We start from the raw sequence: 14,366 nt of genomic DNA, 5'->3' as shown, positions 1-14,366 counted from the left end.
ATAAGAAATGACTTTACTATGCAAACTGTTCAGCACAATATTCCTAACTTTGATTAACACTAGATTCTCATGTTCCCCTCCTCATCCACCCAAAAACCTTAATTACAGCTAACCGAACTCCTACGGCACTGCTTTGCTAGCAGATTCGCAGGGCTGCCTTACAAACAGTATATAGGCTTTCTCTTCCCTATGTTTTTTTTTTTAATTCTGTCAGCTTTGCTGTGGAAACCTTTGGAAAAAGGCACAGAAATAACCTTTTCTCACACTTTATTTGATCAGTCATTATGTGCCTGATCCAGTGAGTCTCTTTGTTGACTTCAATGGAGAATGAATCGGACCCTATCTGAGGAAATGATAGAGAATAATTCTTTCTTTTAAGCTAGTTTAAAAAAATGTGAATATAGCAAAACTGTATCTGCCCAGTTGCTAAGAATTGATAAATAAATCCGCTCTGACAGCCCAACTATAGTTAATGAAAATATCAGTTCAAAGCTTTTTTTATATATAAACCAATTTACAGTAAGTAAATACAGGGGTGTACATTGATATTAATACATTAATGAATAGTCAGATTATCTGGAATTCTTTCCCCCATATTTATTTGTCTAAAGATCTCAGAAATAAATGCAATAAAATGTCCTGTGTTTATAATGCACCAATAAAACACAACAGGTGTGATGTATTGCTGGATTAATGTCTTGCATATTTAAAATTTGAACAGAACGTGAACAAAATTTGTTTTGAAATATTTACCTGGCTTGACCTTTACTGTAACTAGAGCTGGGTAAATAGTGGAATGGAAAAAAAATGTTTTGCTTTGGGTTGAACCAAAAACAAATATTTGATGAATCAAAAGTAAAGAAATACTTCCTCCAACCCACCTTGAAATTTTGCAAAAAATTAAAAAAAAAAAAAGACTAGTTTCACAGAATGTTCTCCTTCTAACCCAATGAGTAGAGCACTTATATGGGAGACCCAGGTTCAGTTCCCTGCTTCTGCTTGACAGGGAGCAGGTATTTGAACAGGGACCTAGTATCTTTCAGATGTGCGCACCAACCACTGAGCTATGGGATGTGCTGGTGTGAGGTCCCTTCAATCTCTCCTGTTCCAATGTGGTTAAATAATTAAATGGTCTTTGGCTCAGTGATTTGATTTTGGGTCTTTCATATCCTGGGTAAATACTCCAAGCTCTAGTGACATTTTCATGATCTTTTCCCTGGCTGATGGCTATTCATTATTATTTATAGTGTCACTTCACTCCCCTCCCCATTTTTGTGTAGAAAAATGAAGATACAGATTTATTTTAGTGGCATTTACCTTAATTTTGTGTTTTCTGATTTTCAGAGGTCTGAGTTCCCTTTAGCAAGTGTCCAATTCCACCTTTTTGCAACTTTTATTTCACTAGAAAAAGGACTCTGTTCTATATATTTAACTCAGACCAGAGAAGCGGTGTTGCAGGATCCAGACTTTCTCCCTCATGTGGGGTCACCTCTGCATTTCCTCTTCAGAGATGGCACTGCATGTGTAACCCACACACCTTCTGGGGGTGCTGTTCTGTCCCATCTAGTGGCACCGAGATCACTTAGAGAGAGAAATTAATGAGTTTGCTCTACAGCCTTAGCTAACAGGCAGTTGGCTTTTAGCTCATGTGGTAGAGGCTCATGCACTGAGCTCCGGAGGTCCCAGGTTTCATGCTGCCTGTCGACGACCAGGGTTTGTCGATGTTACAAGGCAGGGCTCTTCCAGGATTTCAACTGAGAAGTCTCTGAAGCTCGGGACACGCTTCCTCAGCTAGGGGAAGTATGTAACCCACACACATGGCTTTTACCTCATGCGGCAAAGGCTCATGCATTAAGCTCCAGAGATCCCAGGTTCGATCCGGGTCTGTCGGTGTTACACATGGGAATTCCAAACTAACAGCCAAATTCCTTGTAAACCAAGTGTCATCTGAAGACAGAAAGAAAAAGATCTTAAACAAAATTAAATTATTTTATCAAGTCTCAATTTTACTTCTCAAAAGTTGAGCAGACAGTTCCAGAATAGATGGATGAAAAACAACTTACATCCTCAGAAAGCAAATGCTAAAGACTGAACTTTGTCCATCCTGGCTGCATCCACCCGCCTCTGTGATTGTCCCCATCCAAGAGCTATCCCAACCCGCCTCCCAGTTTTATTGTCCCTGTTTCCAGGTATATCAGCGTATCTCTTAGGGAGACAAGCTGTGTGAGGTAATATCTTTCACCCACCTTGTCTCTCTAATATATCTTATCTCTAATATCCTGGGACCAACACGGCTACAATAACACTGAAAAGCTCTGTGTTGCTCGAAAGCTTGTCTCACTCCCCAACAGAAGCTGGTCCAATAAAAGATATTACCTCACCCACCTTGTCTCTTTGTCTCCTAGGGAGTCCATTTCACCCACCCCAACTGCTTGTCCAAGTTGGAAAGGTGACAGCCCTCAAAGTTATTGGCCTGGGTGATGATCACTGTTTGCGTGGATGCTCCTGGATTTCTATAGGTCTATCCTGTTGCCTGGGCACCTCTGTTTCTCCCAGAGCAAAGTTGGTTTGTCGGAGAACCTACCTACTTCCTCCCCTTTTGGTTTATAGACAATAGGAATATTCTTTCTAGCATGAAGGTTGGACATGTATATCAGCCACTTATTTAGAATATCCTTTATAAATAGTTACACAGCATCACACTACGGTATTTGTCTACATGAGGTACTTGGGGTGATGTTAATGAAAGCATGCCAGGTAGTGATCAATGGTTCCATGTCTAGTTGGCAGCCGGTTTCAAGTGGAGCGCCCCAAGGGTCGGTCCTGGGGCCGGTTTTGTTCAATATCTTCATTAATGATCTGGAGGATGGTGTGGACTGCACTCTCAGCAAGTTTGCAGATGACACTAAACTGGGAGGAGTGGTAGATATGCTGGAGGGTAGGGACAGGATACAGAGGGACCTAGAAAAATTAGAGGATTGGGCCAAAAGAAACCTGATGAGGTTCAACAAGGACAAGTGCAGAGTCCTGCACTTAGGACGGAAGAATCCCATTTACTGTTACAGACTAGGGACTGAATGGCTAGGAAACAGTTCTGCAGAAAAGGACCTAGGGATTACAGTGGACGAGAAGCTGGATATGAGTCAACAGTGTGCCCTTGTTGACAAGAAGGCTTACGGCATTTTGGGCTGTATAAGTAGGGACATTGCCAGCAGATCGAGGGACGTGATCGTTCCCCTCTATTCAACATTGGTGAGGCCTCATCTGGAGTACTGTGTCCAATTTTGGGCCCCACACTACAAGAAGGATGTGGAAAAATTGGAAAGAGTCCAGCGGAGGGCAACAAAAATGATTAGGGGTTGGAGGACATGACTTATGAAGAGAGGCTGAGGAAACTGGGATTGTTTAGTCTGCAGAAGAGAAGAATGAGGGGGGATTTGATAGCTGCTTTCAACTACCTGAAAGGGGGTTCCAAAGAGGATGGATCTAGACTGTTCTCAGTGGTACCTGATGACAGAACAAGGAGTAATGGTCTCAAGTTGCAGTGGGGGAGGTTTAGGTTGGATATTAGAAAAAACATTTTCAGTAGGAGGGTGGTGAAGCACTGGAATGGGTTCCCTGGGGAGGTGGTGGAATCTTCTTCCTTAGAGGTTTTTAAGGTCAGGCTTGACAAAGCCCTGGCTGGGATGATTTAGTTGGGAATTGGTGCTGCTTTGAGCAGGGGTTGGACTAGATGACTTCCTGAGGTCCCTGCCAACCCTGATATTCTTTGACTCTATGATTCTATAACACCTTTTCTACTACATCTCATATTCCCAACACAAGCAAAGCCTAAAGGACAAGTTCTGCCAGTGGAACTACTTGCAGAGTAAGGGGGGCATGATCTGGCCCTAAACAAACATTGTTTTTGGTCAAAGCAAAGTTCACCATCAGGATGTTTCTGTGGAAAGTACTGCACTTCCACAGAAATCTGTGAACAGCAGAGAACACACACTTATAAATCCAGCCTTGGTTTATAATTCAGGGCATTGTTTGAGAACAGGTTCTGACTGTATTTGTGTGGCTTTAACAGTTTGTGAGCTGTGCTTCGAGGGAAAATGAAATCATCTATGTTCTAAAATGGCAGCATGTCCCACCCCTCTTCCCCCTTTATGTTACTGTGCTCCTTGTTTTCTTGAAAGTCTGAGCCTTTGTTTCATTTGCCTAATAATTGTGATTGTGGCTTCAGCAAACACACGCACACACACAAACCCTAGAACAATTTTCTATATTTTAAATGGAAAAAAACATTTCTGGAGCAGAAAACAAATCTCTGTAATGGATATTTTCAGAAAGTGCAGGCCATATTTTTGTTTTGTTCTACAGAAAACATGGACTTTCCTAAACTGGTCCTAGATGACAAGATTCTCATGGACATTCTCGTTCTTGCCCTCATGCTCATAGCCATTGGGATTGCTTTCCTCATTTATCATCGCACAGGTATGGAAACTTACTTCTGCATGGCCTCACTTTCTCTGTACTTATCATATAAGGCTAATCTTGCAGCTCTTACTCAGTCGTTGGCATCATGGGGAATTTTGTTGTTTAGAGGCTGCAGCATTTGATCCACAACTTGCCAGTTTTTCAAAGGATTATCAGAGATGTGCTCCAGAATTTGAATCCAGATTGTCAGTTGCTCCCACACAAACACTTGTGGGTGTTTGGATCCAGTGTTTTGGCTTTTGGGGCATGAAATTTGGCTCTGCATCTAGATATCCATCACTGAGTTCTTGTGTTTGTTTGTTTAAAACTCCCTATCAATCAATGGACTATGTTGATTTTTAATGGTCCAGGGGTCTAAGTAGTGACTAACTACTCTCATGGGTTGAGAACTGGTTAAAAGACAGGGAACAAAGGGTAGGAATACATGGTAAATTTTCAGAATGGAGAGGGGTAACTAGTGGTGTTCCACAAGGGTCAGTCCTAGGACCAATCCTATTCAATTTATTCATAAATGATCTGGAGAAAGGGGTAAACAGTGAGGTGGCAAAGTTTGCAGATGATACTTAACTGCTCAAGATAGCTAAGACCAAAGCAGACTGTGAAGAACTTCAACAAGATCTCACAAAATGAAGTGATTGGGCAACAAAATGTCAAACGAAATTTAATGTGGATAAATGTAAAGTAATGCACATTGGAAAAAATAACCCCAACTATACCTACAATATGATGGGGGCTAATTTAGCTACAACTAATCGGGAAAGAGATCTTGGAGTCATTGTGGATAGTTCTCTGGATGGACCTTTGGTCTGATCCAGTATGGCCATTCTTATGTTATGTTCTTAACTGTTAAGCTATTTTTATCCCACTGTAAATGTCATAAATTATCTGTCTTTCATTTTACGGAAACAGAAGAAAAGAATCTGAAAAAAGTATTTACTCATACTGCAGTTTAATGTAAATTCTGGGAAGTGTAACAGATTTGTTTATATATAGAAGGGGGGAAATAAGACAAAATATTTAGAATGACCAGTAATTTCACAGATTAATAAGAAATCTTTTTTTTAAATGTGTTAGAAAATGTAACTAGCCCAATTTAACTAACACTTTGTTAAACTGCACATAACAACTAGTGTAGATGAAATTTCAATAACACAATGCAAAACTGGCTCGAGCCCCCACCCAGTGACCTGGGGCAATTACATAGCACCCCCTGGGTGCCTCTAAGAGGCAATACTTCCCCTCTCGCAAGCACGGAGTCTGAGTGTAACAGAAAATGTTTAATAACATGAGGTAAACGACATCAGCATTAAATTGGAAAAAACACCATAAACAGGATTCCTAACACAAACCATGAGCAAAAGATCCACCCCAGCAAATTGGGCTGTGTCCTTTCCCTTTAGTTCTTCAATCCAGCAACCCAAAAATCACCCAGAGTCCCCAAAGTCCAACACCCCCAAAGTCTCTTGGGTCCAGCAACCCACCCAAAGTCCCAAAAGTCCAACAACCCCCAAAGTCTCTGTCCCTGGTCAGTGCAGCCCCAGAGTAAAAGGGGGGCTCACAGGGTGTTAAGGGGCACCTTATGTGATCCAAGGCCGACCGGCCACCTCGCTATGGGGTTCCACCGCAGCCTTCACCATGAGCCAGTCCACTTCCTGTCATCCCACAAACGGCTCTGCTCTACAAGCTGCTCCGCTCTGCTCACCGACCTGTGAGCCGCTCCAGCCATCCCCGCAAACTGCTCCGCTGGCCGTTCCTTGGGCCGCTCCAACCGTCCCCGCAAGGATCCACACCACTCGCTGCTCCTCCAGCCATCCCCGCAAACTGCTCCACCAGCCGCATAGCAATATAGCTTCAGGATCCCCCACTAGTTAACACAGCACTCAATGAGCTCAGCTCTTAATAACTTTAGCTCTTGTGTGATTTCAGCTCATAGTAGGGGAACCCCAGTGCTGGTGCACCATTGCCCCAAAGTGAATTCAGCTCAGCAGCCTGTAACTAGAGTCATAATAGAATCAAAGTTAGCTCTGACATTCAACAGTGGAGAGAGGCGGTAGTGCAATTGGTGTTTTGAGCCCTCAAAGATGGGCCCATGCCATCAGGTACAAATACCTATTCCCATACTCTCTCAATTCACTCAGTTTTGTAACCCATGCCCCTTGTCAGGGTAACAAAACTTTATTCTTCCTGCCCCAATAACAGAGAAACTGGGGCCCCCACACCAGCCAAAGTAACCACTTTCAGTTGCTGTTGTCTCATGCCAGACGGGTGGGTGTGCCTATGCAAACAAGATCAGCCCCTGGAGTTCTTTTCCACACTCGCCATAATTCACCACCAGATGTCAGGGTAGAGCTCATCCTGACTCTGCTTACACCAGTAATTCCAGTCACAGATTTCCTGGCTCTTACCTCAGACCCTCAGCAATACAGAGTTCCCAGCTAGTCTCTCCTCTTGTCTGTTTGCTTTTATAGAGCAGTTCCCCTCAGCAGTAACTCTCATCCACCCCTTCCTGCTGCTCTCTTTATTTAAGGGTCAGCTAATTAAGTTCCATCTTTTTCTCAGGTGCAATGGGCAACACTACTCAGATGTCAGGCCAGGCCAGCTCCAGGCCTCTGACCCCAAAGGAACGGTATCCCTTATTCCTAAACAGGTGGCAAAAGCTAACCCTAAACAAATGTGGGTTTGTGTGAAAGCAGTTAACCATGTGGAAAGGACGGAACTCCTGTTAATGTTCATGAACAAAAAAGAGTCAGGACTTGTCTGACTCTAGTCTTGGATTCTGTTTCAGAGAAGTGTTTAAGAACAGGTTATAGTCACCCAGTTCAAAAGCTGTTCATCAGGAGACATGGAGCTGCAAAGGTCCTGGTGCAGCAACATTACCCATCCCTCCTTCCTCCTTAGGCTAGAGTGTTGCTTTATGTGGGTGTTGGAGTTTGTAGTTGATATCTGATCACCGCTAATAATTCTCATGCTCTTTTTTCTAATGTTGGGGCCAACATGCAAGGACAGATGTCACACACTGAGGTTTGTTTAGATTGGGAGCTCTTTGGGGAGAGATTGTGCCTTACTATTATGTGTCTGTGGGGAGGCCAGCACAATGCAGCCACTAGTCTGGTTTGGTTTATGCTCCAGGAATTATCCTGAGGAAGTTCCCTGCCCTGTGTTATGCAGGAGGTCAGACAAGGTGATCACAATGATCCCTTTTGGACTTAGACATTCATAGATTCATAGAATCCAAGCGCTACCACAACACTATATTGTAGATGAGGCTGGTAGCACCATCCATTATTAAAGTTGCCCAACATTTCCCATTATAAGACCCTATTTGCAGTTGCCAAATTTTTGAAACATTAACCATTTGGGCTGAAACTTCCCATGCTGGGTGTCTGCTGCAGACTGAATTTTTGTTGCCCAAAATTGTTCAGCCATTTCTGAGAACCAGGCTAGGGGAAATACGTTGTTTTGCAATGCTAAAGAGTTTCTGGAAACTTTATATTTGAGACTCTGTAGTGCCCTCATGCTCTGGAGCAGGGACTTGAAATTTGGCAGGGGGGATGGTGTTTGTGTCAGGGACAGGCCCTTTGCTATTCCTGTGAAAATCCACTCAAATGTGGTCACGTTATAAGCTTGTGAAAAATTTCATTTTCCACATGCTCAGTAGAGATTTTTTGGAATGTAGCCACTAAAATCGGCAGAGATTCCATCCTCACTGAGCATGCTCCATCCCCTCACAGTACCTAGTGCACACCAGGCTGTGCATGCACCATCCCCACAGAGCGACTGAGCACTCTCCAGCGCAGAGCGGACGACTTTCCATGTAATTGCTGATCCAAGCTGCTCTGGGCTGGGGCTGGGCACTGGAAGCTAGAGCTGGAGGCTCTGGCTCCAGGACAGCAAGCCCGGTGCACTGCCCAAGAACTGGGAGGTGGGTAAGCTGGCACAAAATATTGTCCAAATTGAGATGTTCCTGCAGCATATTTTTATTTTAACAAGTTGCATTTTCTGATTGGAAAAACATTGCCTTGGAAAATTTCTGACCCGTTCTACCACCTACACTCACACACCGAGCCCACAGAAACCACTCCAGAATTGTTAAATGTTATGACCCCTATTGCTCTGAGGATTCCTTCTTCCCTTAGCCCTTACTAAGCCCAGGAGATCACTGCCAAGTTGTCGTCAGACTGCTGACAATCCCCCAAAGAAGAAGACCCTTGCACCCTGCTACTGATACAGTCTACACAATGCAGTGCTGAAATGAGGCATACTGGGTCTCTCAAGGTACATACGCCTCCCTCCTCATACCACAGTGACAGCTCTGCCAAGCTGCCTCCACCAAACAGCTGCACCCAACACAGCGAACACAGCTGGAGTGAATGCAGGCAAATGCTGAAGCTCAAATCCATGGAACACAATACAACCAATGGTGCAGTCTAGTAGAACTACCTCAGATATACTTATTACTGCACCCCCAACCCCTAACTATCATTCCCAATGGCTATTGTCTGCTCCAAGGGGCAGAGTTAAGGTTGCATTGCAGAGATGGGGCACCTTAGCTTTGTATTTCTTGGTTTTCAGAGGTTAAGTTTAGCCACTCTCTGCATTATGGAAGGGCATGAGGCACCACTGGGCAAACTTAACTCTTCAGTAACAATGTACTTGGGTATTTAATAATAATTTCAATAAGACCAAATGAGAAGAAAAAAGGAAATGGTGTTGTGTTGTGCTCCTTGCTTTCTGGGAAGTCCAAGAGTTCCTTATTTTTTGCATTTGTCAAATAATTATAATCCTGGTTTAGCTTAAAATAAACAAAAAATACCTGGAACAATGTAGAATTATTCTCTATATTTAGCATAGAAAGGTATTCCTAGAGCTATGCAAATATATGTTACAGATTTTGAGTAACTACAGGGGATTCTTTTGCCTTGTTCACCAGAAAACATAGAGCCGTCTAAACTGCTGATAGCTGAGATCATTCTCCTGAGCATTGCTGTAATTTCCCTCTTCGCTCTTATCAGCATCGGAACCATCTTCCTCACTTACCGTTGCTCAGGTATGGAACCAGATTTCTCTCTCTCGCACACACACACACACACACACACATACACACACACACTTGTAGGTGGTGGATCCAATGATTTCGTTCAGCTTGTTACAGACAGAGACATTGGTCTCACTGGGCGCACCTTCTGGTTAATGATCCCTGCTTTGCCGAGTTTATATTTTAAGGACATTTTGCATTCAAATGCATACAGTGTATTTCTTGAATTGCTCTCACTTTTTAAATATTTCTTACTGGCCGAGCTGTTGAATAGCTAAATTGAGTCAGTATTAGCCTCTCTGGGCCACATTTTAAATGGTCTGTTGATTTGCTTCCACATTCTCTAGAAAGATAAATCCTTCCAAAGATTGTCAAAAAAAGAGTTTCCTTTGTAACTTTAATCTAAACCAGAATTTAAAATCTGAAAGTGTACCAATATTTCAATGGCTACATGTAATTTTCAGTTGATCCCACTTAAGGCCAGATCTGTGTGTTAGGATATAGATATTTAAGCCTGTTTGTAAAGGACTATACTTTAAAAATTTAGGTATATGTTTATTATTTAGCTAGTTATAGAGGTATAAAAGAAAGAATTTGTGTAAGGGCCTTTTTTTACTGTGACAGTTCATATTGAAATAAGGCAATCTGGGTCTGTTAGGAAGGTGATTTGATTTATTACCTTTAGAGCAAGGGAAGAGCCTAGAAGATGTAAAAGAAATTTTAGTTTAATAGTTTTCTGTCTGGTAAGAACTCACTTATCAATAGACACAGCTGGGAAACCCTTATGTATGTACAGATGTCGTTATGAAATCCTCACTTCTGTATTGTTTTGTATGTTTATTTGCATGGTCTCTGTCTGGTTCTGTGATTGTTTCTGTCTGCTGTATAATTAATTTTGCTGGGTGTAAACTAATTAAGGTGGTGGGATATAATTGGTTAGCTAATCATGTTACAATATGTTAGGATTGGTTAGATAAATTTTAGTAGAATGATTGGTTAAGGTATAGCTAAAAATATTACTACATAAATTAGGGGCAAACCGGAAGTAAGTTGGGATTTGAAAATAAGGAAAAAGGAACTTGGATTTAAGCTTGCTGGAAGTTCACCCCAATAAACATCAAATTGTTTGCACCTTTGGACTTCGGGTATTGTTGCTCTCTGTTCATGTGAGAAGGACCATGAAGTGGGAGAGTAAAGAAATAAACTCTCTAACAGTGTGGAGGTAGGAAATATGAGATTTATGACAGCACGCTAAACCATTAGTAACCCCATCCCACTCTCATGCCCCTGACACTGTGCTTGATGCTTGAGAGCATGTTAGTGACAGCCATTCATCCTTGGGCTTTGATCTCCTTCCAGCTTGGTGTTTGCATGTTCCATCTATTCACCCAGTATTCACCCTTGTTAACCCAAAGATCTGATCTTGCACGTGGTTGTGGGGATGGACTCCTGTGCCCATGCAAAATTCAACAGGGCACCCCAGATTCAAGGTCTACTTGTACAGATCCAATCTCATGTTTGGAAATCAATGTGCATCAATGAAATGTCTGTTATTCCTTTGCAGATTCACCACACACTTCATCGGGTGAGTTCAGTTTGGGATTTTAACTCTTCTATTTTAGCACAGAACACCTCTATGGGGTACTGCTTCCATCTACCTCCTTGCCCCTTCCCCAAAAAAGTCTATCACTCAACCTGGTTTTCATAAATCTCCCATTAATCGACATAAATCAAACTGAAATAAGTCTGGTTTAAACTGAAATAAGCCAATTAGGGCTGATCTATGCTGTAAATGCTGCAGCTGTAGCGTTTCCACGTAGACTGAATTCTTCCATCGACCTAGCTCTGTCTATGTGGGGACTTGAGTTGGCTTAATTACGCTGCTCTGTGATGTGGGTTTTTCACACCCCTGAGTGACATAGTTAAGATGACTTAATTTTCTAGTGTAGACCAGGCCACAGTCTTTTGCACCAATTTAAAATCATACCTTGTGTTAAACCCGATTAACTCTGCATGTAGACAGTCGGTGACTTGTTCTTCGAGGGATTTGGGGCCAGCTGGGTCTTAGCATGTCCCATCCCTCCTTCCCTAACATTGCTTTATGTAGGGCATGAGATACTTTATAGCTGATCACCGCAAATAATTCACCAATTGATTTAAAAAATAGGATGAACATACATTATGTGTCATATATTGTGGTTTATTTAGATTATGGACTACTTGGGGCAGGACTGTCTCATGCTATGTTACTGTACAGCACCAGACCTGATTGAATCCTTATCACAGCTGAAGGCCTTTATGCTAAACAACAACAACAATAATAATAATAGTAATAATTAATAATATATAATATATAAGAAAAAGCTATTGTTATATGCTGTGCTCCTTGTTTTCTTAACAACACCTAGCTGCCTTCTTTGTTTCAGTTGTCAAATAATTGTAATTGTGGTCGAAGCCAACACAGATAACCCAGAGCCACCTAGAATTATTCTCTCTGTTTAAAATTAAAAGACATTTCGAAAGCAGGGCAAATGTGATCTAGATTTTCACTAACTACAGGGCATGTTGTTTTGTCTTGTTCCATAGAACACCTGGACATGCCCAAACTGGTGCTAATGTTCAGCATTCTCCTTGCCGTTGCGACTATTTCCCTCTTCATCCTCATCGCGTTCCTCATTTATTATCGTTGCTGCTCAGGTATGAAAATCTTACTTCTACTTTTCCAAACTGAGCCATATCCATACAGCAGATTTACTAATACAAAGACAACCCCCTGCAGTCCATATTGAAACTGACATCAAGGGGAATTTCCCCTGAGTCCGGACTGCAGTGTTTGACGTGTAAACTTGTGCCAAGGCAAGCTGGGTAACTACCCATTTCACACAATTCATGTCCTCACAAAGGGACAGTTTAGACACACACTTTTGTCTTCACCTTGCCTTTTGTTATATTGGGACAGAAGAGATAACAGAGAACAGCTATAGCCCCGGTCCCCTAGAATCTGTCCTGTACCAAATTCCCTGCCTTCCCAGGTGAATTCCTTTGGATAATAGTGAGTTCCTGTATAATCAAAAACAAAAAACAAAACCTCCCTCTTACTACCAACTGTGTGCAAGTTTTAGGCTTTGTCTACATTAGCACTTTTGTCAGCAAAACACTTGTCTGTCAGGGGTGTGAAAAAAACAGTTCCCTTCAAGTATCCTGGGGGGGTGGAGAGGCTCCTTCCTTAGCCAGCTGAAGACCAAATGGAGGGGTCTCCCACGGGTTTAAATAGACTCTCTCTTGTGGGTGGAGACCCCCCCTCCTCCCTCCTATGCAAAGTCCAGCTCCAAGATGGAGTTCTGGAGTCACCTGGGCAAGTCACATGCCCCTGCATGACTCAGTCTTTACAGGCTGAAGCCATTGTCCACATGATATCTTGCATGTCTCCAGGAAGACTTCTTGTGTGGATTGGAGCATTCCAAGATGCATTGTTCCCCAAGTGTTTCCTGATCAGGTACTTAACCTGGTGAATTCCTTCCTAAAGAAGCTGACCAAATGCCTCACAAAACTTACTTAGAAACCAAGCAAGCATACAGCCCATATTCTTAACCTCAAGTAGAAAATGATATATATGTACAAATAGGATGAATAGATACAGTAGACCATAACCTTTACAGAGATATGTTACATGGCACAGGCAGCACAAAACATATTCCTGTTATATCATACATACATTTATAAACACCCCCCCCATAAAGCCCTATGGGGTACACTGTCACAGTGTAGACATAGCCTTAGGCTCCAGGGTTGTAAGTAGTAGGTAACTGCTGAACTATTTATAGTGTTCATATACTCTCTCTTTCTTTGCTTTTAGAAAACAGAAAAAGGGATGCTGCAAGAGGTAATACAGGGGACTGATTGATTTAAATTTTGGCAAGTGGTTATATTCCTTGTAACAAATGTAACATATTTGAGTGTAAGTCAATAGTAAATATTTTCATATATGAATAATATTATTTTCTTCATGCCTACTATGTAGGGGATTGGAATGGGGAGGTTAACAAGGGGAAAGTATTGAGAGCCAGAGATGGGAGAAACTGATTGGATGAGGAGCTGGGGAGGGCAAAACTGGGAATATCTGGGCAAGGAGACTGGGACAGGGAACCAATGGGGGCAAGGGAGACAGATCTGATGAGGAGGTGGATTGTGGTGGAGAAGTGTGATTGTGGGTGGATCTAGAGGTTCCGACCCTGCTCGTGACCCAAGTGGGTGTATATGTGATGCCACATGATAGAATTTCTGGTTTTTGTTTTGTTTGATTTTTCAAAAAATAATAGAAAATTATACACACAAAACCTGCATTAAAAGAACAATAATTTTGCAAAACCAAGCACACAAAAGTTAGGAAATGAGAGATTTAAATTTGCCTGGCTAAACTTAATTTGGCCTTCTTGTGCATAAGCATCATGATACAGTCTTTAAAAGATCCTATTATTTTCTATGGGACCCTTGCCTTGTTTGTTGCCGAGTGCTCAGTGATTCAGGGTTGGGTAGTGAGTAATGGTGTTGTCTGTAGGTCCCAGACCTCATTTGCTGCAAAAAGTTGGAGCGAAAGGAGTGGACGAGACAGGGGATGACAGAAAGAGAAAGGAAGGTCTCCTGATTACTGAATACTGCCTAGGATAATTGTATTCTATCCCTGCCTCTGCCACAGAGTTCCTGTGTGGTGCTGGGCATACCCACTTTGCACCCGCCCTGCGGGCTACACCTCAGACCCAACATACCTAGCTCTTTGCTTCCCTGTTAGGCCTTATGGCAGCTCCTAGACAGGAGTAACTCAGGTGCACATTGTGAAAAGGGCTCAGCA

Source organism: Emys orbicularis, chromosome 21 (genome assembly GCF_028017835.1).
Source record: "Emys orbicularis isolate rEmyOrb1 chromosome 21, rEmyOrb1.hap1, whole genome shotgun sequence".
Taxonomy (NCBI): domain Eukaryota; kingdom Metazoa; phylum Chordata; order Testudines; family Emydidae; genus Emys; species Emys orbicularis.
This window is presented reverse-complemented; position numbering follows the sequence as displayed.